The 27669-nt window shown below is 52.8% G+C and overlaps 1 protein-coding gene across 2 annotated transcripts in view; it reads left to right on the forward strand.

Annotated features, from left to right (window-relative positions):
• The first annotated feature begins 1371 nt into the window (after positions 1-1371).
• AP1B1 (adaptor related protein complex 1 subunit beta 1) overlaps positions 1372-27669 on the forward strand; it is a 94500-nt gene continuing 68202 nt past the window's right edge. The window contains exon 1 of one of the 2 annotated variants that reach the window (XM_060310024.1): positions 1372-1495. The gene's annotated coding sequence lies outside the window, so the exon portion shown is untranslated. The remainder of the gene's footprint in view (positions 1496-27669) is intronic. The other variant, XM_060310025.2, reaches the window with a different exon arrangement.

Genomic DNA, 27669 nt, shown 5'->3' on the forward strand with positions numbered 1-27669 from the left:
TCTCCGCAGGATAGGAGGCAGGAGACCCTACAACCGGCCCCAGCAAGGAGGGCCCTCAGTGAAGTGGCAGAGGGTCCCCTGTAAAGGCAGGGTGTGTGAGGGTCAGAGAACCAAGAGTGGGCGTGCTGCGGGGAACTTGGCATGAAGCTGGGAGAGTTGATGCCTGTGGGGAGTTGGGGAAGTGACAGGAGGGCTAGGAGTCACTCAGGCCAGGGTCTGCACACTGAGGTCAGCTCCACAGTTGCTGGCAAATGACCTTGGACAAGTTGTCCCCCATCCCCCCCACTCGGTTTTCCCATCTTTACAGAGAAAGGACCTTGCCCTGGGTCAGGCTGCAACTTGAGACCCCCTGCTCCCCCAGCAGCTTCTGACTTGGGGGATCTCTGGCAGAATTGGGGGAGGAGAACCTCCTACTGCCCGTGGATATAGCAGCCACTTTCCCACAACTAGGAAGTCCATCTTTGTTCCTCTCCCCTCCCCATCTCCTCAGCTTCAACTTGTAGTCTCTCCCCAACACCCACAACAGACAAGTGGGTGCCATGATAGATTTCCCTTCTCCCCCCCAGAGAAGTGATGGGATGCTTTCAGGGTACCAGAATCCCTCACCCCCATAAACCCTAATTCACGTAGAAAAGAGGACCCTGGTATTTGGAGGGCCCTGCAACAGCTGGTGGTTATTTGGCTTTTTCTTGGGTTTGGCTCCTGTCAAGTGCCTTGGGAGTGGGGGCGGCGCTGCGGCTGGTGCTTCAGCACCAGGGACAGGGCCTACTGCTCATTGTTGGGGAGGAAGGGGTTAATTAGCCTCTGCCTTTCCCTTGAGGGATGGGACGGAGGAATGCTATCTCCCCCTTGCCTGATCCCTGTGTTATGCAGATAGGGAGCTTAGGAGGGATGGGTGAATGATCCAGTGGAGAAACACCCGCAGCCAGAGACCCAGCTCCTTGACCTTCTGCTAGGGATCCGGTCCCCTGTTTTCTGTGACGTTCTCCCACATACACACCTGGGCTGTCTTGCCTCTCCATTGGGAGCTGAAGGGACACCCCTAGATGCCAGATGCCAGGAGGGAAACTTGAGACCTCCTGGGGAGTCAGTGTAGACTCCCCTCCCAGACCTGAGCCTCCCTCAGGCAGTTAACCCAAACCCCACTACATTTCCAGTTTAACATGGTTTTCATTCTGTAGGATCCCCAGGATGGGGACAGAAAAATACCCTAGGAAAGACCTATGCCAGTTCTTTTCTCTTTGCCCTCCACCTCACTCCCAGACCCCTGGTTCTAAGCAGACCCTCAGAGACGGGGAAGTGATGGCGCTGTCCCTTTAACCACGTTTTACAGGGAGGAGAGTGCGCTGGGGAGGAGGAGGGAGGGGGAAGGGAGTTTCTGGTTTTGCATGGAGAAGCAGAACATGATGAAGCATTTTTCCCCTGTTTAAAGATCCAGCCATGCTCCAGTTTGCAGGGGGCAGAAGGGCACCTTTGCAGTTGGTGGAGGATGGAGGTGAGTGTCTGGTCTGAGGCTTCTGAGAATGGCATTTGGGGGGCTCAAGAGGACTCCCATGCTCTCACATGGCTCCCCATTACTTGTCATTCTGCTTGGAATCTTGCCATTAGAGCCCAGTTCCTTTGGGTCTTTTCAGTCATCTGCATAATGCAGATGCATCCTCTGGGTGTGGGGAGGCTGACAAGCAGCTGACAGCAAGGGAGAGTGGTAGCAGAGGCTGGGTAAAAGAGGGGAGGGGCCAAGATGGATTCTGCCAAGCCTGTGGGGCCACAAACATGAGATTCTAAGCAAGAAGTCCCAAGCATGATTCATGTGGCTGGGCAAAATGACATGAGGGTGGGAGTCCTGGGGTCAGTGCCCCCCAAAGGGCCCTTCAGGCTCACCTCCAGGAAGCCATCCATTTTACCCCTACATGTAGTCAGTTATCCCCTCCATGGTCCCCAGTGCTAATCCACCACATCACACTTACCACTCCGAGTTGTCATTGGGTGAATGAATGGATGGATGAATAAATTCCATCAGTTCTCCAGCCAAACTTGTGGTCTAGAGGGGACTAAAAATGATCCTGCCCTGAGTCCTTGAGTCTCAAATCACTTTCATCTTCCTGCCCTCAATTCTTACCATTTGAAAGTGAGTAGAACAACATATTCATTCATTCATTCATTCATCCATTCTTCACATGTTTACTGAGTGCCTGCTATGCGATAGGCACACACAAAACACGGAGGTTCAGAACCCCATAAACCTCTAAAATTGCCTCCCTGGGACAAGGGTTCTCAAGTCCTTCCCAAATCCCAGTGCAGCATTTCCCAGGGCAACTTCTTGAGGATGGTGATAAGTGTTCCCCAAAAAGGAGAGGAAAAGAAGAATTTCACAGTTAAAGGAGTTAAACAGGGCTCTTGGGGCAACCCTTGGAGCCTGGACGTGGTGATGAGCATTGGGAATCTCCCAGAGGTGCCGACTTCCCCAAACTTATTAGACCACAGGCCCTTCTTGTCCCCAAGTGTCGCCCACATCGGCCCTCACTGCAGAACCCGCTCAGACATGGGCTTCAGCCCCTGTTCCCCCTGGGCTGCCATCTGGGCTCCTGCGTACCCCCAAGGTTAGTGTTCTTCAGGAACAGGGCTGCAGTGTGAAGGGTAAAGCAGTACAGCCCTCGGTGAATATCAGCCAAGCATTGCTGCCACTTACTTCATTCATTCAGTGTCTACAGGATTAGACCCTGTGGTGAGCAGTGGGGACTCTGAAGAATGAGACCCTAGTGAGGGGGAATCCCCCCATGTGTACAGCAGAGAGAACTCGGCCACCACTTTCTCCTTGGTACCTCCTCAAACTTGGCAAGGATCACTAGGCAAGGATCGCTGTCCCTATTATAAATGAGTAAATGAAGGCCAGAGTAAGGTAGTGAGTTGCCCGAGTTGACCCAGTGACAGGGTCTCAAATCATCCAAGTTTAAGCTGGTGCTGTACACTGTGGGTGGAAATCCATTTCTCAGGCACAGTCGGGGCCCAGATGGCCTGAGGTTGGAGGAATGAGAGGCCCCCAGAGAGAGAACAGGCAGCTGGCTGGAATTGGGGTCTGGCCCCTGACAGATCGCCCAGCTGAGAGCCTCTGTGACCTGTGACCAAATGTCAGCACATCCTTTACGTGGGGGCTCACTCCCCCCTGGGCATCCTGCACCACTGTGTCACCTCTCTGTGACCACTGTTTGGGGGTGCATTTGCTAAACTCATTCTCTTCCTCCTTTCCATAGAACTTGACCTTTTCTAACATGGAAAATTCTACTATCTTGTCTCCTCCCATACAATTTAAGCTTCATAAGGACAGACACTTTTGCCTGTCTTATTCAGTACAGCTTTCCTCAGCCCTTGGAACAATGGCTGGCAAACAGTAGGTGTTTAACAAGTAGTCGAATACCTGAGCAGTCCTGCCTGAGAAGCTGGTGAGCACCTGGTCATTTCAGCACCAGGCATCTGGACAGCTCCAGGCCGGCTCAGCCCTTGGAGCGTGGCCGCCGCAGGCTTGGAGCCACCCAGCCAGCCTGAGCTGCGCGCGGTCACCTTTGCTGGGGCTCAAGCCCTGCCCACTGCATTGCTTGCAAACTCACCTCGGTAATACCTTTTCCTTTTTGAGTTCCTCAATTACTTTTATGTATTTGTGAAGTGCCAAGCATTTCTCTTTCTCCTTATCTCTCTTTGGTGCTCATCATGCCTCACATACTCTCTCTCCTTCCCTTCTCTCTGTTCCTTCTTCTATCACATTCTTCCATCTCTCCCCCACCCCCAGTTTCTCTGTCCTCCTTATCCCTTTCCTCCTCCCCTCTTCCTCCTCCCGCTCCTTAGAGTTGTCCTATTTTTGCAGGCCTTGATTTATAGTAAAGGGGAGGCAGCCTCCCTCCCCCTACTCCCTTTATGAAACAGACAGCAAAAACTGAACTACGTGCAGTTTTGCATAAGCCTCCCCCTCCTAGTATCCGCCCATAGTTGTAACCACAAGGGGACTGGCCCAAAGCTGATGAAAGCCTGCAGCAGGTCTGCCTGCCCACCCATCTGTCTGCCGCCCTGGGATGACACCGTGTGGGAAGCTGAATTCTGCCACAAAGGTCAGGAGCTGGTGGGTGGATTTACAGATCCGCCCCATGTCTCCCGCCCTGGTTCCCTTTGCGAGCAATTATGGATGAATGATTCTCCGGCTGTGGTTCCCGAGTCTGAGGGTGAGACGGTTCATTCGTTTTCCCTAAGGAAAAAGTTCTAGCAACTGGATGAGGCATTCGGAGTTACACGCGCTCTAGGGCTGTTTTATTCTTGTTATCTAGTGCAAGAGGCTAAGCAGTAATAGGACTCAAGGCTCTCAGCTAAGGAGGGGAAGAGGTACCTCTGCTTTTTTTTTTGGATGCATTTTATTTGCTTCAGTAATGGAAATCAAATAGTTGTGCTTTAACTAACATGATTTCATAAAAAAAGCATTATTGCATGGTTTGACATTTTTGCAGGGATCATCAAATATTTTCTTTAAAGCTTTGAACCAGTCATGTTCATTCATCATTATTTCAAAACATGTTTATCATTATTTCAGTTGAGTATGACACATCAACTGAAATTTTACATACGTGCAAAAATGTCCATCTCATCATAATTTCATTATGCAAGTTTTTCTTTTTTTTTGGTTTTGTTTATTTCTTTTTTCTTTTTCTTTTTCTTTTTTTCTTTTTTTTTTGCGGTACGCGGGCCTCTCACTGTTGTGGCCTCTCCCGTTGCAGAGCACAGGCTCCGGACGCGCAGGCTCAGCGGCCATGGCTCACAGGCCCAGCCGCTCCGTGGCATGTGGGATCTTCCCGGACCGGGGCACGAACTGGTGTCCCCTGCATCGGCAGGCGGACTCTCAACCACCGTGCCACCAGGGAAGCCCTCTTTTTTTTTTTTTAACTTAATTTTTATTGGAGTATAGTTGTGAGGTACCTCTGCTTTTACACCTGGCCTCTTTTACACCTGGCCTCTCTCATTCCAGCAACCCTATGAAATAGAGACGGTTACTATCCCCACTTCATGGTTTGGGAAATGGAGGTTCGGAGAGGTTGGGAAACTTGCCCCAGGTCACAGCTAGTAAGTGGTGAAGGTGGGATTCAAACCCAGGTCTGATGGGCTCGACAGCAAGTATGCTCAACTACAAGACTGTGCTATCACCTCTCACATTCATAGGAAGGCCCAGCTAGGTTCCCACAGGACCACTGCTTTAGAACTGGACCCAGCACTTTCCTGGTCCCATCACACTGGCTGGAGCTTTGCTCTGGGAGTTCCTTCCAGCCTCTTGATGGAAGCAAGGGGGGTTGAGAACTGGCATTGTCTTGGGGAAGGAGGCCCCCAAGGCAGTATGGTCAGGAAGTTGAAATGACAGCTGGCAGCTTTCTGGATGGCCTACCCTGAGGAGACAGATAACTAGACAGCAGTCATGGAACCATGATTAATGTTCACAGTGTAGATCTTGAGTCATCAAGAAAACAATTTTGGCAACCTCTGTGTGCTGAGCACTTGCCTGCTGTGTGCTGGCCCCCTATGTATGTGGTGTCTGCAACAACTGCCCTAGGTCCGCAGGGTCATCCCCCAATACAGAGTAGGACGTCTAAGTCAGAGAAAGTGACCTGCCAAGGTCACTGAGCAAGGTGGTGGTGAGGCTGTGGCTCACAGCAGGGCCACCTGCACTTCCTGGGATCCACAACGGCTCTCAGAAAAAAACATTTCCGTGTTGCTTCATCTCTTTATTCTGGAGGAGAAGGCTGTCCATAGGACATTTGAGAAAGATTCTATGCCAATGAGTTTAAATTGGGGTGTTGAGGCTTAGGGGGAGAACTATCAGTTGGATAAAAGTTCATTTCTGATGGTTGGTGTTGGCAGGTAGATGAGGCATTACTGGGCCTTAAAAGAGGCCCCTACAAATGGGCACAGCCAGGGCTCTGGGGACATGAAGCTTGCTTTGCTGAGGGGCAGCCACATCCTGGCCCATCCCTTTGAAGTCAGTCTGCATGAGGACACACAGGGCCTGGCAGCAGCCTGGCACCACCCAAAAGTAGCAAACGGCAGCAGCGAGGAGACATGCCAGGTAGGTTTCTAAAACCTCTTCCTCGGCCCTGAGCCAGGCGCCTGCCACGGATGGGTGGACGGAAGACTGCGGGAGCCCATAGCAGACCTGGACCGGGCACTCGGTCACACACGCCGGTAAAAACTCTGCTGGGCATCTGAACCGCCTTCTGGCTTCTGGGGAGGTTAGTGGTGAAGGAAGGAGGAGACAGAGCTGACCTTGAGGTCTTTGCTCTCTCAGGGGCAGTTAGTGGAGAAAATGTGCTTTTTATTTAAAAATTTAAAACATTCTGCCACAATGCTGGTCACCAAAGCAAATCCCCCGGCCCGCCCATAACCTCTGAGTCAGAATCTCTGGTGGAGGGGCCTGGGGATGTACATCCTGAACCAGTGTCCCTACAGCAGTACTGCCTGTGTTGATCTGGCCTTGACCAACCTTCCAAGTTCACTGATTGAGCCCTGCTGTTAAGTCTTTTACATACCTTATCTCATTTAGGTGTCACATCCACTCTTAAGAAGTTTTGGTGAGAAAAATTGAGGCCTGGAGAGGTTAAATCACTTGCCAAGCACAAAACTTGGCTCTAGAACATGGCCACCCGGTCCCACCTCCCTGTCTTTGCTCACAACTGGACCTCTCCTGGGAATGCTGGCCCGCCTCATCTCTTCAGTCCGAGACTTCCTCCTCCTCCATGTCCTTCCTGCTGCCTTGAACCCCATTCATCACCTAGGTGCCTGTCCTGGGACCTAGGTGATGGCATGTGCTGGAGTCCCTGGTGCCTGTGTCTTCACATCCTTCCTAGACCATGAGTCCATGAGTGCAGGGAGTGGTCCTTGTACTGGGGCACTCAGGATGTGTGCAGTGGGTGAACATATGGTGGGGATATAAACACTTGAGGCACAGAGAGAAGGACACAAGAATGTTTCCTGGCGGTGGCTTTGGAGGGGGCAGGGCTGGATGGAAAGGACAGAGAGAGCTGGTATGCCCTCCCCTGCCCACATCCCTCTCTGCCCAAATCTCTCCTGCCTTCCAGGCCCACCTCCATGAAACTTTTTTTATTTAATTAATTAATTTATTTATTTATTTGGCTGCGTTGGGTCTTCATTGCTGTGTGCGGGCTTTCTCTAGTTGTGGCAAGCGGGGACTACTCTTGGTTGCAGTGTGCGGACTTCTCATTGTCATGGCTTCTCTTGCTGCGGAGCACGGGCTCTAGGCGCGGGGGCGTCAGTAGTTGTGTCACGCGTGCTCAGTAGTTGTGGCTCGTGGGCTCTAGAGCACAGGCTCAGTAGTTGTGGCACACGGGCTTAGTTGCTCCGTGGCATGTGGGATCTTCCTGGAGCAGGGCTGGAACCCGTGTCCCCTGCCTTGGCAGGCGGATTCTTAACCACTGTGCCACCAGGGAAGTCCCTCCATGAAATTCTTGATTCTGCCATAATCTCTTGTACCCAGAGCTTCTTCTCTGACATCCTTTCCCCCACCCCAAATTCACTTCCCCCATTTACATAACTTCTTTTTATGCTTTAGCTATTCCATGTTAACTCTGCCTTCAGGGAGCCTTCCCTACCCGCAACGTGTGGGCTCCCATAGCCCCCTGCCTTTCCCTCATTCTAGCCTAACACTGTATTCTAAAGGGCTATTTGTCTCCTAACTGTACTTTGGGCAAGGGTGACAGGCATCTCTTATTCAATGTTGCTTCCCTAGGACCTGGTACCAGAGTATTACCTCAGTGAAGTTTGTTGAATGAATAAATGCCAGTCCACGGTGACTTCCTATAGACTGTCCTCCACCTTATCCATCTATAATTAGAGCCATCTTGGACTGCGTTTCACAACCCAGAGTTCAAGGAAGCCAGGCTAGAGGGCCTTGAAGGCCATCAGTTGTACAGATGAGGAAACTGAGGCCAAGTGGTCCGTGGCAGGTCTGACTCCCAGCCAGTGCTTTCACTGCGGCTCACAGCTACCTTGCTTCTGGTTCTGAGGCTGAAGGTCCTTGGAAGCAGGAATAGACACGTGGACTTTCTTTCCTGTCTTGGCAAGGAGGGTGCTTTGCCCATTATCACAATCATTGCCTTTTACTGGGTGCTTACAAGGTGCCAGATCTCTTACATGTATCTTTCCCACAGTTTGCAATTCTCACAATTTACACAGGAAAGGAAGGTACAATTACCCTTAATTACAATGAACAAACTGAGGCAAGTTAAATAGCGTGGATATTTACCCATGTGTCTTCTAGTTTCTCTCAAAAACTTATCGGGGTTCCATTGGAGCCTCACAAGACTTGTCATCAGCCCATTTTCCAGAGGAAGTAATGGAGGCTCCAGGGTTACAGAGCCTGTTTCTGTGCCTGCTAATACGTAGGCCGGCTCTCTGGCCTGACAGACTCTACAGGCGGGGGCGGGTACGCCTGCGTTCACCATCAGCCTCGCCCCTCGGCGCCGGAAATGCCCGAGCGCTCCCTCCGGCTTCCGAAGACTGTCGAGCACTTCTCCGAAGCACGGGCTCGGAGAAGCCGGGAGTGCTCCCTACAACTCGGACCTAACTCCCAAGCAGCCTTGGCCAGAAGTCATGGGTCAAAAGCATCCGTGGAGGGCTTGGCTTCCCTGGTGCCGCAATGGTTAAGAATCTGCCTGCCAATGCAAGGGACACAGGTGCGAGCCCTGGCCTGGAAAGATCCCACGCGCCGCGGAGCAACTAAGCCCGTGCGCCACAACTACTGAGCCCACGTGCCACAACTACTGAAGCCTACGTGCCTAGAGCCCGTGCTCCGCAGCAAGAGAAGCCACGACAATGAGAAGCCCGCGCACTGCAACAAAGAGTAGCCCCCGCGCACCGCAACAAAGAGTAGCCCCCGCTCACCACAACTAGAGAAAGCCCGCACACAGCAACGAAGACCCAACGCAGCCAGTAAATAAATAAATAAAATTTATTTAAAAAAAAAATTATCCCTGGAGACCGCAGAAAGGTGGCGACGGCCTTGGTTGCCATCGCTCCCTTTGTCTTAAATAAAGCCGGGACAGAGGCGAAGAGGCCACCGGAAGGGCGGGACGAGCAGCCTCGAACGCAGGGGGCAGGGCTCTGGGAGGGGCCCGACCAGCGCTCTTCGGGGGCGGGGGCTCCTGGGGAAGGGCATCGTCCCTGGGGTGCCACAAGCGAGGACACCGGTGCGTCATGCCACGGGCCTGTGTCCGGGCGTCTGTGCATCTGTGGGCAGCAACCTTCCCCTCCCCAGACCTCAGTTTCTGCACCTGTACAATGGGGGTCTCTTCCAGGACACTTCCACAACTGCAAAAATCGGAATTTCGTCCAGCATTTCCAGAATTCCCGTCTCCAGGCAGGCACTGAGAAATTAGAGCTGCGTCCCCGTGAAGGCGCAGAGCTCTGAGATCTCCTTCCCTTGCTGCGTTAGCACTCCTGACACTGGAGAGTTCTGGAGATTGGGGACCAGATCCTTCCAGGTGGAGCAGGCGCCCTGCAGCCAGAGATGTGACAGACATGCGACATGGCCATGAAAGTAATAAGTAATTGTGGTAGCTCAAATATGTTGAGCACTTACTATATACCTCGCTTTGCATTAAACCTGTCACGTGTATTATTTCCATCACCCAACAGCCCTGCCTGGTAGGTCCTGTATTTGCCATCCCCAGTTTACTGATGAGACATTTGAAGCCCAGAGTCACAAAGTAGTAACCAGTCCAAAGTCACCCAGCTAACAAGTGGCTGAAGCAGTAGTCCACAGTCTTACCCACTGTACTGTACCGAGAAACGTTTGACCTGGAAGGCAGATGGCAGAGGAGGAAAATGACAAGAGCCTACCAGTGTTAATAAAATATACCGTGAATTGAGCACTTAGTATGTGTTGGGTGCTGGCCTAAGGTCCAGCATCATTTATACTCCTGACAGTGAGCCTATACTATAGGTTTTATTATTGCCACTTCACAGATGAGGCTCTGATAGGTCATCTCATATGTCTGGTCACTGCTAGTACAAAACTGGGACTTTTGGGTCCATTGATGGTACACCCTGCCTGCCTGTATATCACTCTTAGAAGACCCCACTCTTCTCTGAGTCTCGGTTTCCCCTTCTGTAAAATGAGAGGCTTGGGCTGGAAGGCCCTGGACGTTGTTTCCTGAGCTCACATTCTTTGATTTTAGGGAGCATTGACATGACATCTGGAGTCCTGGGTTTGTTCCTAATTACCTGTGACTTGGGAACACCTTGTCCAAGTCGTGTGGATCTCTGGGCCTCAGCTTCCCGCTTCATAAAATGTGGAGACTAGACAATCCCAGTCACCAGGGCATCTTCTGGCTTTAATATTTTATGACTGCAAGTGAAGAGACAAGCTGAGGTTCAGCAGACTCTGCATCCTCTGAGAAATGGTAATGAATGTGAATCTACCACCCCACACAGAACATTCCTGGTGCCGGGCTTCCAAGGACAGATGCCTACACAGGTGAAGGGGAACAATCAACAGTAACTAATGGTTCAGAATCCACCCTCGAGTTTGGACCAACCCAAGACTGAATGCCTGCACTCCCTCTGGGATACCTCAGACAAGTGACTCTCCTTTCTGTGGCTTGGTTTCTGCATCTGTAAAACGGGGTGTAACAGGACCAGCTTCATTTGAGATTTGGTGAAAAAACATATGCAAAAAGCCTAACACCATTTCTGGCTTAGAAAACCCTCAACAAACACAACTGTTACCAATTGTGTCTGCCGCACCATTCTGGACACTGGGAGAGTTCCTGAGCCTTGGACCCTGCCGATCCTCTGCCCCATACAACCAAGATGGTGTTAGGGTCGAGGGAAGAGAGGCAGGGTCCTGCTGAGTTATCGGGGGACCCAGATGTGGGATGCAGGCTTCCCTGCCCCGGAAGCTGAGGGCGTAGGCTGCCAGGCCTGATGGAGGCTTAAATAGCATTAACAAGCATTCCATCACGTCCCTGGCTGGTGGCAGCCCCTGGGGAGGGACAGTGGGCCATGTGAGTGAGGAGGGAGGAGGTGGAGGAATGGTGTCAGAACTGCTGCATTGTGTGCCAGGGGCTGCAGCTCCACACAGGCTTAAGGTGGAGACAGTGTGCTGTGCTTCAGGCTCTGGTGAAGTGTGTTCATGTCAGTTGTGTCCCCAGGACAGGGCTGTGTAGCCTGTACAAGGTTCTCAACCTGCAGTACAGAGACTCGACTCCTGGAGGCCTGTGGGTGAGCTCTAGTGGGCCAGGAGCCCTCAAAACTGGGCACAGGATTGTGTGGGTGACTCCCCAAGAGGCATAGACCCACAGATGTAAGGAGTTCTAGATTCAGGAGTCAGAAGAATTGGTGTAAGACACTGCGATTCTAGTAAAAGGCATCCTGCGATTCTGAGCAGGCGGTTTAACGGCCCACACCACCCTCTCCCGCCCCACCCGCACTCCTACCTTCCTTCCCTTTTTCCATCATCCATTCAACAAACAATTCCTGAACCTGTTCCAGGCTCAGGACTGCGCTGGGAATACAGCCACGAAGAAGACGGGAATCCCAGCTCCCCTCATCACCAAGTAAGGAGCCGATTTTATGAGGGTTGGTAGAGGGGCAAGTCCAGGAGCCATGGGAGCCACACGCTGCGGCTCCTGACTCAGCTCGTCTGGTGGGGGAGGTTGGGGAGTCAGCAGGTGAGTCCTGGCTCAGTGCCTGTGGCCTTGAGCAGATCACTAACTCTGCTGAGCCTCAGTTTCCCCCTCTTGCCCGTGGGCCTGATGACACCACTTTCAGGATGGGATAAGGGTGGAGGAGATGAGGGCTTCCTGTTTGGAATAGCCAGGAGGAAGAGCATTGGTGTGGGAGTCGGGAGTCTGGCCCTGCTCCCCGCTCTGCCTTGTCTCACTGGGTGACCCTAGACACCTCCCCAGGGCCTCAATTTCCCAACCACAGAGAGGGAGCCAGGCTGCCCGGTCTTCTGTGGGCAAAGGCACATGCGCAGTGGAGTGCCAAGAAAGTGAGCAGTCAGGGAAAGCTTCTCAGAGGGGGTGGCATAGCTGAGGCCTGAAGGATTGAGAGCAAGGGTCATGAGAGAACTGTGTGTGATTTCTGGGCTTGGGGTTTCCCTGGCAGAAGCCCTGAGTGTGATGGAGGAATTTGGGGGTGGGGCCCTGGATTCAGGTAGAAGGGAGGGGATGAGTGGGGTACTCAGTGAGCTCCCAGGCTCCCTAACTGGGGGAGTTGAGGACAAAGAGCAGGGCCTCTGGAGTCAGGTGGGCCTGGGTTCCAATCCTTCCCATTACTGCTTCATTGAGGCCCTTGGTAAGGTTTTCACCTGTCCAAGCCTCAGTCACTTTCATCTGGGAAACAGGAGCAATAATAACACCCCATTCAAAAGGTTGCTGGATATTATATGACTCCATTTATATGAAATATCCAGAACAGGCATATCTACAGGGAAGAAAGTAGATTAGTGGCTGCCTGGAGCTGTAGGTATGAGGGGCTTGAGGGCTGATAGTTAGAGTACAGGGTTTATTTTGGGGGTGATGAAAATGGTCTAAAATTGATTATCGTGTGGTGATGGTTGCACACTCTGAATATACTAGAAACCATCGACTCATACACTTTAAGTGGGTGAATTGTATGCTATGTGAATTATACCTTAATCAACTGTCACCAAAACCCCAAAATGTTATTGGGAGAATTAGATGAGATGCTACATACCAGGCCCATTGTAAGCGCTCCCTAAACGTTAGCTACCACTGGCATCGTTTATTCCTGGCAGCAAGCCGGCCCTCCCTCACAGAGGGCTGATAGGCTCTGGGAGGAGGAGGAGAAGGGGCCTGGCCCACCACTGCTGGCTGGGGCCCTAAGCAAGGCACATAACCTCCCTGAGCCTCAGTTTTCTCATCAGTGAATTGGGGGTGATTTTCCAGGCCTTGGCCACCTCTTGAGACACCATGAGGCTCAGATCAGACCGTGGGTTTTGCCAGACACAAATGCAGGGTTGGACGTGTCTCCACTTACATGGAGAAGTGGGGAAGGGTGGTGGGTGTGCCCTCTCTCTGCCCCCCACGGGGCTGGCTTCCTGCATCCACTTATCTTGTGCACTTGAGTGCAGGTTGGGTTGAAGGCTCCGGGTGGAGGAAAGAGCAGGGGCCAAAATAGTCAGAGCCCCCCCTGCCCGGAGCTCAGAGTCCAGGAGGAGAGGCCTACAAGGGTCTCTGGGGCGAGGATGGAGCAAGCCAGCTATGCAGGCCTCAGTTACCTCACCTGTAGAAGGGGGAAAAATAATGCCTCCCTCACAGGGCTGTGCTGAGCCTCACAGTGACTGGCCCAGCACCTGCGCTGAATCATTATTGTCACGATTGCTATGATTAATGTCATTATCCTCATCCATCAAGTGCCTTTTTTCATCCCACCTCAGCTATCTTGTCACACAGTGAATTGTGTCAGGGCTACATCTCCCCTGTCCCTGCCCCAGGCCATCAGTCAACTCCCTCAGGGCAGGGCCTGGATGCCCCCTTTCAGACCCAGCCCCCAGGCCTGAAGAAGCTTCTCCTCTGCGCAGCCTCAGGCCCCCTTTCTGCCCCCTTTCTTCAGGCCCAGCCACTAAAGCCATGTCGCCCTGGGGCCTGCAGGCCTGACCAGGCAGGGAATGAAAGCCCAACTCCTGCCCTCTCCTTCCGCCCAGCTGCAGGGTAAGGTCACCAGGCCACCCCCCAGCGGGCCTTTCTGAGCATTCTGCTCTCACTGCGGCTGGAGCTGGAGTGGCAGAGCCCGACTCAGCATCTCCTCCCACGTCCCTCCCTCTGCAGAGCTGCAGGCCAGGCTGGGGACTCGGCCAGGGCCGCAGCAGCCTCTGCAGCATCCCCACTGCTGTGGTAGCAGCAGGCACAGGTCGGGGGAGGGGAGTGGCAGGGAGTGGCGGCTGCTTCCTCTGTTGGGCACTACTCCCTGCTCCGGACCCTTAGCCGCAGTGCCAGTTATAGGGCTCCCCCAAGGCTCTCTCCAGCAAACTGCCTGCAAACCACTCCCTCCTTCCCCTTTTTCCTGGTTCCCATTTGCAGACAGCCAGGTTGTTTCAGGCCCCAGCCTGCGGAGCTTCCCTGAGCACTGGGAGGAAGGAGCAGGTCCCATCCCAGCCCTGCCGTAGGTGGGCTGGGCAGCCTGATGACGTGACTTACGGATTCTCTCTGGGCCTCAGGTTCCCCTTTTGTACAGTGTGAATGATCTTGAAGGTGTCCTCACTGCATCCTGCTTCTGATTTACCCTCACCTCCCCCAACCCTGGATTTCTCACCTTGGAACTGAATCTCTGTGTCTGAACAGGGACCTCGGCAGCCAGGCCAGGCAGACAAGGGAGAGGAAGGACAGGATGGGTGATGGGGATGGTGGAGAAGCCCAGCCTCGGAGCCCCATGGTCTAGGGCAGGGCTCCCCTTCCTCCAGGCCGGTCCTCACCTCCCTGAGAGTCAGACCTGAGTTATTGGAGGTGTATCCCTGTGCCAGACATGGTACTAGCAGGTGACAATAAACAAGGGCCTCCTTCCCCTCTGAGGCCCAGAGCAGCCCCCTCAGCCTGGGGTGGTCAAGTCCAGGCCCCTGTGAACTGTGTCAGAGATGGGGGATGGGCTGGCAGTGGGCATGTTGTGACCAAGGTGGTTCCCAGATGTGGGGGGGTGGGGGGGGCATCACTGAGCCTCCAGGCGATCTGTGATCCCTGCTCAGTGGTCAGGAAGTGGAGAAGCCAGGGCAGGCCCCAACCCTGGGCGTGGGCAAGGGGCCATGGGACTGTGCAAGGGTTTGGCAGCCTGTTTGCTCATTTGTTCATCCACTCGGCAAATATTTAAGCAGCATCATCTCCTTGAAGGCCACTGTGTACCTGGGCCAGCAGAAGACAGCTGAACAGAGCTGTGTGCCAGGTCCTGTCCTAAGCACCTTACATGAATTAACTCACTTTTATCCTCACAGAAACAGTATGGAGTAAGCACTGTTCCCCTCATTTGGCACAGAGAAGTTAAGTAACTTGCCCAAGGTCACACAGCTGATAAGAGGTAGAGCTGGGCTCTGAAACCAGGCAATTCTTTAAGGTCGATGACAAAAGACTTTCCTCTGCTTCCCACTGCCCTTAGCACCAAGCCTCCTTCCTGTTTGTTCTGGAACAACCCATTGGGTCTTCTACCTCCAGCCCTTGCTCTTACTGCTTCTTCTGCCTGCATTTCCTTTTCTGACCCCCTTTCTCCTTTTTAAAAATGTTTAAAATTTTCTTTATTTATTGGCTGCGCCGCACGGCATGCGGGATCTTAGTTCCCTGACCAGGGATCAAACCTGTTTCCCCTGCAGTGGAAGTGCAGAGTCTTAACCAGTGGAACACCAGGGAAGTCCCCCCTTTCTCCTTTAACTGACTGACCAACCCCTGATCATCCTTCAGTGCTCAGGTGTGGCAACACCTCCTCCAGGAAGGCTTCCTTGTTGTCCTTCCCTCCCCGGGCTGGGTTAGGCTCCTTTGCTGGCCTCTCTTAGTTCTCTTTCCCTCATCCACCACGTCTCTCTTTTGTAAGCATCGGTTAATGTATCTGCCTCCCTCCCCCACCAGACTGTGCACCCTTCACCCTTACCCTGGCACCCTGTGTCGGGCACCATATGCGGTACCGAGATCGCTAGGAAATGTTGAATGACCAATCTTGACTGTTAATAGTCTTGTGGATAGTGGGCAAGTTCTAGTGTCTCTGTTTCACAGAGGAGAAAACAGAGGCACAGAGCAGTGACATAATCTACACAAGTCACAGAGCTAGTGGCAACGGAGCTGGCGTTTGCTGGAATGGCCTCCATATTGAGGATGAGATCCTGGAAGGTGACAGAGGACTGTGGCAGTAGCCCTTGCCTGGGGTCTGTCAGGCAAATGGCCAATAATAATAATAACAATCCCATTCTAGGAGCTCTTATTGTGTGTCAGGTGTCATGCTTAACTCTTTGCATGCATGCTTTTATTTATGCTTTACCCTTACCCTATGGAGTAAGTGCTATAATTAACACTCTTTTACAGTTGGGGAAATAGAGGCTCAGAGAGGCTAAGTGACTTACTCAGGGTCACACAGTAATTTACCAATCCAGGATTTAAATTTTTTAAATTATTTATTAATGGTTCAAGAGTCCAAGGGCCCAAAGGGTAGACAGTGAAAAGTCTGCCTACTCTGCCTTGATCCACAGCCACTCAGCTCCTCCCCTGGAGGCAACCAGGATGATTCTCAAGTGTCCTTCAGAGCAGGACTGTGTGTTCACAGGCAAACCTGAATGTGTGTTATTCAGAGCCAGGTTTAAACCCAGGTCTGTGAGTGGCTCAGGGCTTGACATAGAATGTCTGTCATGCCCTGGTGGAGACGTGGGGTCACTGAAGGCCTCCATCCCCCCACCAGGGCCGCTCTCCCCGCTGCCGTTGTGCCCACCCCCACACCCCAGCAACTGCCTCTTCTCTTCAGGCTGCAGCAGAGCCTGGGCTCTGGTCCAGGGCCCTGCCCGGCGACTGGGAAGGGCTGCGGCAGGCCTGGGGAGATCTCTTCTGCCCAATCTGAGACCCACTTCATTATCCCTCATGGACGCTGCTCAGTGTGTGGAAACAACCTGTGCAAAGGCTGGGAGGCCAGAGTGAACAGAGGTGGAGTGTCAGGGCAGGCGGGGCAGCCTTGGTCTTTGGCAACCAAACTGACTTAGGTGTGGGTCCCAGCTCCAGCCCTTTCTGCTGTGGAACCAGGTGAGTCCACCTCCCTGAGGAGCCTCTGTTTTCTCATGCATGAGGATTAAGAGACAAAGTACCTCAAACTGGGGAATGTAGTTGGCCCTTGATAAGTGATTAGTTGGGTTGTTTCAATTATGGAAGCCTCTGCTCTGAGCTTTTCCACCACCCCCTTCTTATATCTGACCGCTGAAAAGCACAGACACGAGACCCTCAGAACTCTTCCTTCCTTCCCACATGCAGAAGGAATTGAGTGTGAATAAACATTAGGTGGTATTATTATTGTTGTTGTTGTCATTGTTCTTATTTGGTGCCCAGCTCTGTGGTGTCCTTGGGTGTGCAGACCCCAAGAACCCCCACCCCCACCCAACTCTCTGGGATGACACTTTGTGGGGAAGCTCAGTGGCAGGAGTTTACCCCTGATGGGGGGCAGGGCAGCAGGGGGTATGTGCAGGGGTTTGGAGAGTGGGGAGGGGGGGAGCTAACAAAAAGCTGGGGGAGCTAAGAGGACAGAGCACAGTGCTTGGAATCGGGTGTCTTGGTCAGTAGCCTTGATCTGCCTGAGCCCCAGTTTCCTCCTCTGTGAAATGGAGGTCATCTTCCCTCTCCCATTAACATCAGGGGCTTTGGGATGCTCAGGTGGGAGAATTCATAAGAGGGTATTTGCCACCTGCAAAGTGAAGGACACGCAGGCTGATGTAGGCTGCAGACCAGCTTGGTTCAGCCCCAAGGATATTAAAAGGCTCTAATTTACAAATGGATAGTCGTCATGGTTGCCCAACATTGTGAATGTAATTAAAACCACTGAACTGTACACTTAAAAATGATTAAAATGGGCTTCCCTGGTGGTGCAGTGGTTGAGAGTCTGCCTGCCGATGCAGGGGACACGGGTTCGTGTCTCGGTCCGAGAAGATCCCACATGCCTCGGAGTGGCTAGGCCCGTGAGCCATGGTCGCTGAGCCTGCGCATCCGGAGCCTGTGCTCCGCAACGGGAGAGGCCACGACAGTGAGAGGCCCGCGTACCGCAAAAAAAAAAAAAAAAAAAAATTAAAATGGTAAATTTCATGTCATATTTTTTACCACTTTTTTTTTTTTAATGTGGGGGGAAAAAGAGGATTTGAATTAGTTACTGTATCAGTCAGAAAACCAGAGCCCACTTTAAGGGGTTGCATAGGGGCAATTTTGAAAAGCCAAACAGGAAATGGGGGAGTGGTTACTGGAACTCCTGGCCTGGGATCATGGAGAATGGGCTGCAGGCGGGGCAGTGGAGCTTCAGAGGATACCCAGCCACTGCGCAGAGAGGGGGAAATACCCTGGCTTCTTCCCACCCTCCAGTCTCCCTTCAGTGCCTCCCATTGGCTGAACCAAACCAGGGCCAGTTGGCAAAGGAACTTGGGAAATGTAGTTCACAAGGGTCAGCCCCCGGGATGCCAAGCAGAGCCGCGGAAGGGCAGTTTTGAGATCACATACCAAATGATCAGAACTGTTGTCTACATTTAACAACCAGGTGGGGACTTCCCTGGCGGTCCAGTGGTTAGGGCTCCGCACTTCCACTGCAGGGGGCACAGGTTCAGTCCCTGGTCAGGGAATGAAAATCCCACATGCTGCGTGGCACTGCCAAAAAACAAAAACAAAAGAAAACAACCAGGTGATGTAGCATAAAAATCTGAATTTATAGCTTCTCCTAAGACACCCTTGTGCCCGTTTTTCCAGTAATCACCCCAAAGAAGGTGGGTGAAGAAAGGAAGATGGGGGTTGGGGAGTGGTGAGGCCCACCTCTGCCTAGTCGTGCTGGTGCACTGGCCTTGGGGGGCCCTGCTGAGGAGTCCTGAGACGCCCAGGGTCCCTAGTATTCTGACTTGCACTCAGTGAGGCATGAGGGGACCCAGGTCCTCTAGAGTGGGGTAGAGGGGGGGAAGCGTGAGGACCCTGAGCCAGGTAGACTGAACAGGCAGCCAGAGGGGCCTGCGGGGCAGGACTGGCCCCTAGAAAGAGTGCATTGGGTATCTGGGACTGTGGGAACCTTCCTATAGTAGCTCTTGGAGACTGTCTGGGCCCGTGGGGGTTCTGTTTGTCTGTTTGGTTGCTGTTTTAGTTCACTTTCTGAGGCTGTCAGGCCCTGTGTTCAGATCAACTCTTCCAGGAAAGCCCAACATGTAAACGCATGGCAGAGCTAACCTGGAGGAAGAGGTTAGATGGCCCAGAGTTTTCCTCTGAAAATCCAGAGGCTTTGGGGGATATGGAAGCATTCAGGAAGGGTCTCAGACCTACCCAAGGTTGCACATGTTGTTTGAAGAGAGGTGTGCTTAGGCCACGGGCCTCTGGACTCCTAGGAAGCAGAGAGCACCGGCTCCGGAGTCAGTCAGACTTGGGGCAAATCCTGGGTGTAGCCCAGTGACCTCAGACAAGCCCCTTCACATCTCCTTAGAAGGGGATGCCAGGACCTCCTTCACGGGGTGTGGGGTGGGGTAGAGGGGCTTATGTTTGTCAGGTGCCCACACAATACCCAGCGTCAGGGTTGTCCTGGTTACCAAGGGGCTAGTCCCAGGGCTGCCCTCTGACATCCACCCCCCAGTGGGGAGAACTCCCCAGATTCCCTCCTCTGCTCTTCCTGCCCCCTCCTAGGCCATGCAGCTAGCAGGGACTTGTCCTCTGCAGGAATGTGCAGGGAGAAAGTCTCCTTTTTTGATGAAACAGCGATGAGGTGATGTCTGGGTTTTTTATATCCCCATTGCTGAACGGGTGCCAGACACAAAAGAGTCCAGGCCAGATTCCATTAGCCACATTCGTCCTCTGGGCTCCTGGTCTTGTGGGAACCTTCTGGGGGTCCAGCTTGAGACCCAACAGCTGGGAAGAATTTGGGGGGGCAATGAAAATGGTACCAAGACCTAGTGACTCCTCTGGGGACCCAGGCAGCGTCTTTAAGAGCCTGCCTCATTCAAGAGTCTTTTCTTTAAAAAAAAATTATTAAAAATAAGTAAATAAATTAATTATTTTTCCTTCTTAGCAAAGTAAGAAACCCTTTGAGGCATGAACTGAGGATAAACTCCATTTTGGAGGGTAAACTGAGGCCTAGACAGGTTAATTACCTTGCCCGTAGGAACCCAGTATTAAGTGTCAAGTCATGGTCTTAATCCTGTTGATCCCTTGCTTATCACGCTTCAGAAGCCTGAGTCCTCAATACCATCTGGGTCCCTGGTTGACTCAATGTGCTCAACAAAAGAAACAATGGCCTGGTGAACTCGGGGTTGTTGGTGATACTATAATAGGATCATATTTTAAATGAGAATAAGAGAAATCCCTAAAAGCATACAATTGTTACAAAAATATTCAGTTCCAAAAATGTCTGAGGTACACAGTAAAAGCTCCTGAAACCCCACACCCTAGAGACAAGCTCTGGAATAATTTCTTATATAGATTCCTTTAGATTTTCCTATGCATTTACAAGTAAATGCTAATATTTATGTTTTTAAAAAGATGATACGATACATTCTGTTTTGCAGCTTGCTTTTTGAAAATAACAGTAGCTCTGGAGACACAGAGGTTCCTAACCAGGCGGAGTCCAGAGTTGTGGCAGATCTGGTGGAGGAGGCAGCTGGTAATGTTTGATGCAAAACTGTGTGTTGTGTGTGAGCACTTTTTAGGGATAGTGATTATGACTCTCATTAGGATCTTTTTTTAAAAAAAATTTTTATTGGAGCATAGTTGATTTACAATGTTGTGTTAGTTTCAGGTGAGGATCTTTAGAAAAGATTCAGACCCAAGCCTCTTGTTTTTCAGATGGAGAAAGCGAGGCTGGCTGAGAGGGAAGGGCGTGGTGAGTGGGGAACCCAGCCCTGCGGGATGGCCTGGAAGGATGAGGGCAAGAAAGCTGCAGTCGCCTGCCCTGGGCATCCTGTCTGGGCCACAGACAGGAGCTGTGCCCTACAGAGCCAGGAGGAGGGCAAGGGAGTCAGCCCTGCCTGAGCTGCCGGGCAGCGCCTCTGCAGTCCCTGTGGGGAGAAGATTTACAGCCACTAGGAGCTGGGGAGGGTACAGGAAAAACCTGGTGCAGCACTTTGGAAGTATGCTGCCTGCAGTGCCTGCAGTGGGCCAGCTTTTGGGCAGGCCTGGCTCCTCCAGGCTCAGAAAAGCCCTCCAAGGGGAAGGCATGGGGTTGGGCAAGGGGGAGGGGTTAAAGGATGCTGTCGGGATCAGAAACACCCCCTCTCCCCTAAACATACACAGAGCTTGTGCTGGGACCCAGACCCTGAGGAAGGTGCTGAGCACGGGGCCTGGCCAGCTCTTGTTACTGATTCGTACAGCCAGCAGGCTCCACAGAGTTTGGGCTGCTCAGGACTTTTCCAGCTGCCGCGGTGGGAAGGGGTGGGGTATGATATCACCAGTAACGATGGGCACCATCCATCGGTCTCATCTCCTATGTGGGCCTGTGTACCCCAGCCTTCAACGCCCACAGCAACCCCCTGGGGCGAGTTCCTGTTATTCTCCCCACTTCACAGTGGCTCAGCATGGCTAAGAGCCCACCCAAGGCCAAGGGGTCAGCAGTGGCACCGTGCAGATGTGAGCCTCATATGCCCGGTGCCTGAGCCCCTGTCCTCAACCAGAGCTGCTCTCCTCTGCCCTCCCTGGGCGGAGCGGGGGCAGGGAGCCGCACCCTGGTGCAGGAATAAACTATACAAGGTGAGGGTGGAGGAGTTATTGTTGTTTTTGAACTTTAAAAATATATATATATATATTTATTTATTTATTTATTTATTTATTTATTTGGCTGCACCGGGTGTTAGTTGCGGCTTGACGGATCTTCATTGCCGCGTGCGGGATCTTCGTTGCAGCATGAGGGCTCTTAGTTGCAGCATGTGGGATCTAGTTCCCTGACCAGGGATGGAATCCCATGTCCCCTGTATTGGGAGCATGGAGTCTTAACCACTGGACCACCAGGGAAGTCCCTGAACTTTTTTTTTTTTTACCACAAGTACACATCACTTTTGTATTTAAGGGGAAAAAAAATTTTTTTTTAATCTGTATTTTTTTTTAATTTTTATTTTATATTGAAGTATAGTTGATTAACAATGTTACATTAGTTTCAGGTATACAGCAAAGTGATTCAGTCATATATATACATGTATTTATTCTTTTTCATATTCTTTTCCCATTTAGGTTATTACAGAATATTGAGCAGAGTTCCCTGTGCTATACAGTAGGTCCGTGTTGGTTTAATCTGTATTTCTGAAATGACTAGCAAATAGCTCAGCTTAGTGCTTTACATGCGGGGCCCAATAAAGGCCCACTGAGGCTGGACACCACAGGCCTCCTGCCCATGGGCGCCCTTCTCAGGTGCCACGTTCCTCAGACCCAGCCTTGGGCCAGGAGAAGCTTCTTCCCCTGAGTTCCTGGCCTCAAAGCAGGGTGGGCTTCCTGGCTGAGGAGGCTTATGGGCTGCTGGGGTTGTGGTGGGGTAGGGGTGGGGTGGGGGGCTTGGGAAGGGTGTACAGCCTAGATAAAGGCTCAGAAATGTGGGCGAGTGTGAGCTGATCTTAGAATAAGATCAGCTCAGGAGAGCTTCTGGAACACTGCCAAGAGCAGAAAATTCTAGGCAACAAGGCCTGCTCACTGTTGGTGAAACCGCTGTGGACAGAGGGCCAGGGTGACATGGGAGGCAGGAGCCATGGTGGGGGCCCAGGCATTTCAGCGAATCCAGACCACCCTAAGCTGCTGCTTAATCACGTCATTTCTTCCTTCAGCCCAACAGACTCTATTTAGCCCCGCTTGGTGCCAGACCGCGTGCTCCTAGCCACTAAGACAGGAGTATGCAGTGACATGGGAGGGGCAGGCGCGCACAGCTCAGGGTGGTGGTTAAAAGTCAGGCTTTGAAAGGAGCCTGACAGGGAATTTCTTGGAGGTCCAGTGCTTAGGACTCAACGCTTTCACTGCTGGGGCCCCTATTCCATCCCTGGTCGGGGAACTAAGATCCTGCAAATGGCGCAGCACAGCCAAAAGTAAGTAAGTAAGTAATAAGTAAGTAAGTAAATAAATAAATATAAAAGGAGCCTGCACATCCCCGCAGAGGACAATTCCCTGCTGGCTGCGTGGCCTGGGAGGGGGCAGGAAGAGCAGAGGAGGGAATCTGGGGAGTTCTCCCCACTGGGGGGTGGATGTCAGAGGGCAGCCCTGGGACTAGCCCCTTGGTAACCAGGACAACCCTGATGCTGGGTATTGTGTGGGCACCTGACAAGCATAAGCCCCTCTACCCCACCCCACACCCCGTGAAGGAGGTCCTGGCATCCCCTTCTAAGGAGATGTGAAGGGGCTTGTCTGAGGTCACTGAGCTCAGCTCAGTGCCTGGCATACACTGAGACTCAGTAGATGGTGGTTCTGATTTAGAACCACAAATCTAGTCACTGAGGAATGTGGAAAGGGCCGTGCTAAGTGGACAAAGGCACAGGGTGGTAGGGGAGCCCAGTGGAGGGGCAGCAAAACTTTCCTGGAAGAGATGCAGCTGAGCTGAGTCTAAGGGAACCTTGGAAGTGTTCTCAAGGACAGAGGGACCAGCACAGGTAGAAGGACATGAGGAATTCAACAGGTGGTCCCTATGGCCAGAGCTCAGAGTGGGAGGGCGGGGGAGGAGGGGGAGAGGCTGCAGAGGTCACAGGGCCAGGTGCCAGGTGGAGAGCTGGACCAGGGAAGGTTCTGAGAAGGGCTCAGGCAGTGGCAGTATTTGAAGGCTCCTTCTGACAGAGGCTGGATCTGGGGGAGCTGGGGATGCGACGGTGGCGGGGAGGCACTGCTGGGTGGCTGTGTGCCACCCTGGGCTGGGTGCAGACAGAGAGGGGCCACAGAACAGGCTGGGGGGGGTCACTCTTTGGCTCCCTGCCACGGGTCCCGAAGCCTCCTCACCAAGGCTTCATGCCAGTACCCTTGAGAGCAGCTCAGCATCCCCACTTCACCTCCAAACCCACCTCTAGCTCCCAGGTGGTGGTGCCTAGGTGTCTCAGGAAGGTGGGCCTTGGCTGGAGTGGGTAATCGTGATAGCCCCAGGCTGTGTTCGCTTCTCTCCGGTGGCTCCGGGAGGTTGGGACTGTTACTCTCCCTGGTTTACAGAAAAGGAACCTGAGGCTTGGGGAGGTCGAGAACCTTGGCCAAGGTCCCACGGCCTCTGAGTGGGGGCAGACAGAGCCAGGACCCAAATCCAGGGTCCCAGTTCCACTGAGAGCCCCTAAGTCCCCCAGATCCACAGGCCAAATGCAGCCTTGTATTACTATTCATTAGTTCATTCATTCATTCATTCACTCATCATCACTCTCATGAGCCCCAGCTGCTCTGCTAAGCACTGGCGAGGCCTCAGGGAGGAATGCAGGCAGCAGACCCTGTACTACCAGGGGGCTGCCCTGACTCTGTGTGCAAAGGATAGCAGCTCCAGCAGCAGCCAGGTGGTGGGGACTGGGGAGACCAGGGACACCACCAGCCCCACCCCTTGATGGCATCCGCCAGACGCTACTGCTAAGGGACACAGCGTGGATGCGAGCAACGTCCTCTTTGAGAACAGTATCTCCTCAGTACCCAGGCAGGTAAGCCATGTTGGGGCAAGGGGATCCGCCAGTTTGGGGGTTACTGGGTGAGGAATCGGGCAGGAGTTTGGGGCTGGGGGGACACTAAAGCAGTATCTTCTAAAGGGCAGCTCATGAGAAGTTATGAGGGGTTCCATTATTTGTGGGTTTGGGAAACTGGAAACTGAGGCTCCAGCAGACAAATGCCTTCTCACCTTGGACACTCAACAAAGAAGTGGGGCTGTGTGCATTCCTGCCCTGGCCTGAATTCAAGTCACTCTGCCACCCTGGTGAGGCCTGGGAGGTGCTCTCCTGCCCTGTTGTCCAAGCCTCTGGAGCATCCACAGTGTGTCCCCCATGCTGCAGCCCCACGTGCTGTCCCCCCACTGGATCCTATCAGGCCAGAGCTCTGCCACCAGAACTAGTGCCTGTGGGTAGACCACAGGGAGGCTGAGATTAGGCAGCTGAAGGAATAGGTGAGCATATGGGGGAGGGGGTGGGCTTGACAAAGAGGACCAGCCAGCACGGCCGGGAGCACACTTTTCCCATCTCAGAGCTATTTTCAGTGTAGGGGTCTACGCAGCACGTGGCATTTCACACTTGGGTTTTTGTCCACATCTTCTCATGCAGCAGGTGGGGAGGGTGCTATGATCATCTCCACTCTGCAGATGAGGAAACAGAGACTCAGGGAAGGCAAGTGACTTGCCCCAAATCACACAGCCAGGCCAGGTCATCTGGCTTCTGACATCCTGCTGCACAGTGAGTGGCCCAAGAAAGGGTCCTCTTTTTGGCCGTCCTGCCGTGGCTTGGCAGGAGCTGAGGTGGACGTCATCCTGGTGCTTCACCAGCACCACAGTGGCCACGTTCATCACTGGGGACCCACCGCAGGTGAGGCACTGTGCTGAGGCTCCACATTCATTATAAGGTAAATCCTCCCAGCAACTTCCAAAGGGAAACATTTTGTCCCCATTTTATAGGGGATGGAAAGGAGGCACCAGCAGGGTAAGAAACTCACCCAAGGCCACATGGCTAGGGTCAGCACTGTAGCCCAGGTCCTCTTTCTCCTTTTATAAAATTGAGATATAATTCACATATTATAACATTTACCATTTTTTAAAGTATAAAAGAAGCAATTTTATTAGATGAACTCATTTACTTGGCACATTAAATCAGACAAAGAAAAATATATGCACTGTGTAAAAAGAATCACATACTCATACTCCTTGAACACTCAGTAATGGTCAAAAATAATGAATGTGGAATGGATCCCAGGATTGAATGCCAAAGACACGCTGTACAGAAAAACATCAGGCTTCTAACTTCACTGAATCCAGTACTAAGCGTCCTCCTTATATTCCTCAGCATCTTCCAAGTCTTTTTCACTCTCTAACAACTGCAGAAGATCAGTAGAGGCAGCTCCCATCCTGCACTGGCGGTCTGGGGTCAGCAGCTCTGGAGACCCCCAAGGCTGGGGCAGCTGCTGGGCGTCTGGTCATAGGGCTCTCCCAGGACGTGGTGGAGAAGTGGGATGCGAGCTGGGCCTGGCAGGGGGGCTGAGAGTCTGGTGAGATCCTGGGGACAGAGGCCGGCTCTGAGACTGCCAGGATGGGATGGCAGAGGCTGCTGCCCAGGTGAGGCAAGAATACCTGTGCAGCCTGGGGGCAGCCACATCTGGCTGGGGAGCTGGGCAGGCAGCTTCCTAGGCGCCCAGCAGGCCTGATGTGCAGCTGTGGCGACCTGGCTCCTCTAGGGGACAACCTGAGCCTGTCATGAAATGGGAGTTCCCAACCCAGGCAGCATCTCACCTCCTGCTTCTGCAAGGATTTACCCAGAGAGTGGAGAGCCAGGGCTGTGGGATCCAGTGAACTGTGGTTCAACCTCAACCACAGACAGTGATGCATTTAGCCTAGAACAATGGTCGATGTCCACGGTGTGCTCCCTGGGCACCAGGCATTGGGCATGACCTCCTTTGGTCCTCATGGCTGCCCTGTGGAGTGGTCATCAGAGGACACAGAGGCACAGAGAGGGCTAGTGATTTGCTCAGAGTCACACAGACAGAAATGGCAGAACCTGGGTCCAAGCCCAGGTCCATGTGATCCTGGGCTAGACTCTTCCCAGCTGTGCTGTCTCCCAGCTCAGCTCCTTTCCAGCTGTGTGAGCCTCTATGCCCTCACCTATGAAATGGGGATGACAACTGTGCCCACCCTATGGGGTCATCATGCAGAGTAAGGGACACAGCCCAATTCAATTACTTTTTCCTTTTTTTTTTTTAATTTATTTTATTTATTTTTGGCTACGTTGGATTTTCGTCGCTGCATGCGGGCTTTCTCTAGTTGCGGCAAGCAGGGGCTGCTATTTGCGACACACAGGCTTCTCATTGCGGTGGCTTCTCGTTGCGGTGGCTTCTCGTTGGGGAGCATGGGCTCTAGGCGTGCAGGCTCAGTTGCTCCGCGGCATGTGGGATCTTCCCGGACCAGGGCTCAAACCCGTGTCCCCTGCATTGGCAGGCAGATTCTTAACCACTGCGCCACCAGGGAAGTCCCACTTTTTCCTTTTTTATGGCTGCGCCGCGTGGCATGAGGGATCTTAGTTTCCCAACCAGGATCAAACCCACGCCCCCTGCAGTGGAAGCGTGGAGTCCTAACCACTAGACCACCAGGGAAGTCCCGATTAAATGACTTTTGTGCAGAGTCCGGCACATGATGAATTCTTGGCAAGTGGCACCACCATCACCATCGCCACCATCATCTCTATTATTACTGGTAAGCTGGGAGTCACCTGAATGATCTTCCAATCCACCCCCTTATTGTACAGATGGGGAAACTGAGGCCTAAACAGGGGTCGGTGGGTCACATGATCGGTAAGCAGTGAAGGAGTAACAGAAATCCTCACGCAGTTGAGGCCTGCCACATCCGGCCTCCCACCCTGCATGGTGATGGCCTCAGGCCTTCCAACAAGTGTAGCCCTCCTGGGGGGTCCCAGGTGGCACCAACCCAGCTCTGTACTCCAGCTGCCCACGGTGGAGCAGGTGGAGCCAAAGCACCCAGGGTTCCTACAGATACGGTGGGCATTTGCCCTGCTCAACCTTGGAGACCCCCATTCCTCTACCCTGGATTCTTCCTAACTCCCAGGCACCCTGACACCCCTAGGGACATCACTGCCATCTGAGCATGGCCTCAGCGCCCCCTGGTGGCCACCCCAAGCCTGAGCTGCAGAGTCTGGCCATCACAGATGTCCAGTTCACCTGTGTCTCTTTACCCAGCTGAGTTCCGGAGCAGGGTCCCACCCTGGACGCTGAGGCCCAGCCCTGCTCCTGGGGAGCGGATGACCCCATCCTGGTGGTGGTACCCACCCACGGAGTCACAGCACCA

The sequence above is a fragment of the Globicephala melas genome, chromosome 13 (assembly GCF_963455315.2).
Source record: "Globicephala melas chromosome 13, mGloMel1.2, whole genome shotgun sequence".
Lineage (NCBI taxonomy): Eukaryota > Metazoa > Chordata > Mammalia > Artiodactyla > Delphinidae > Globicephala > Globicephala melas.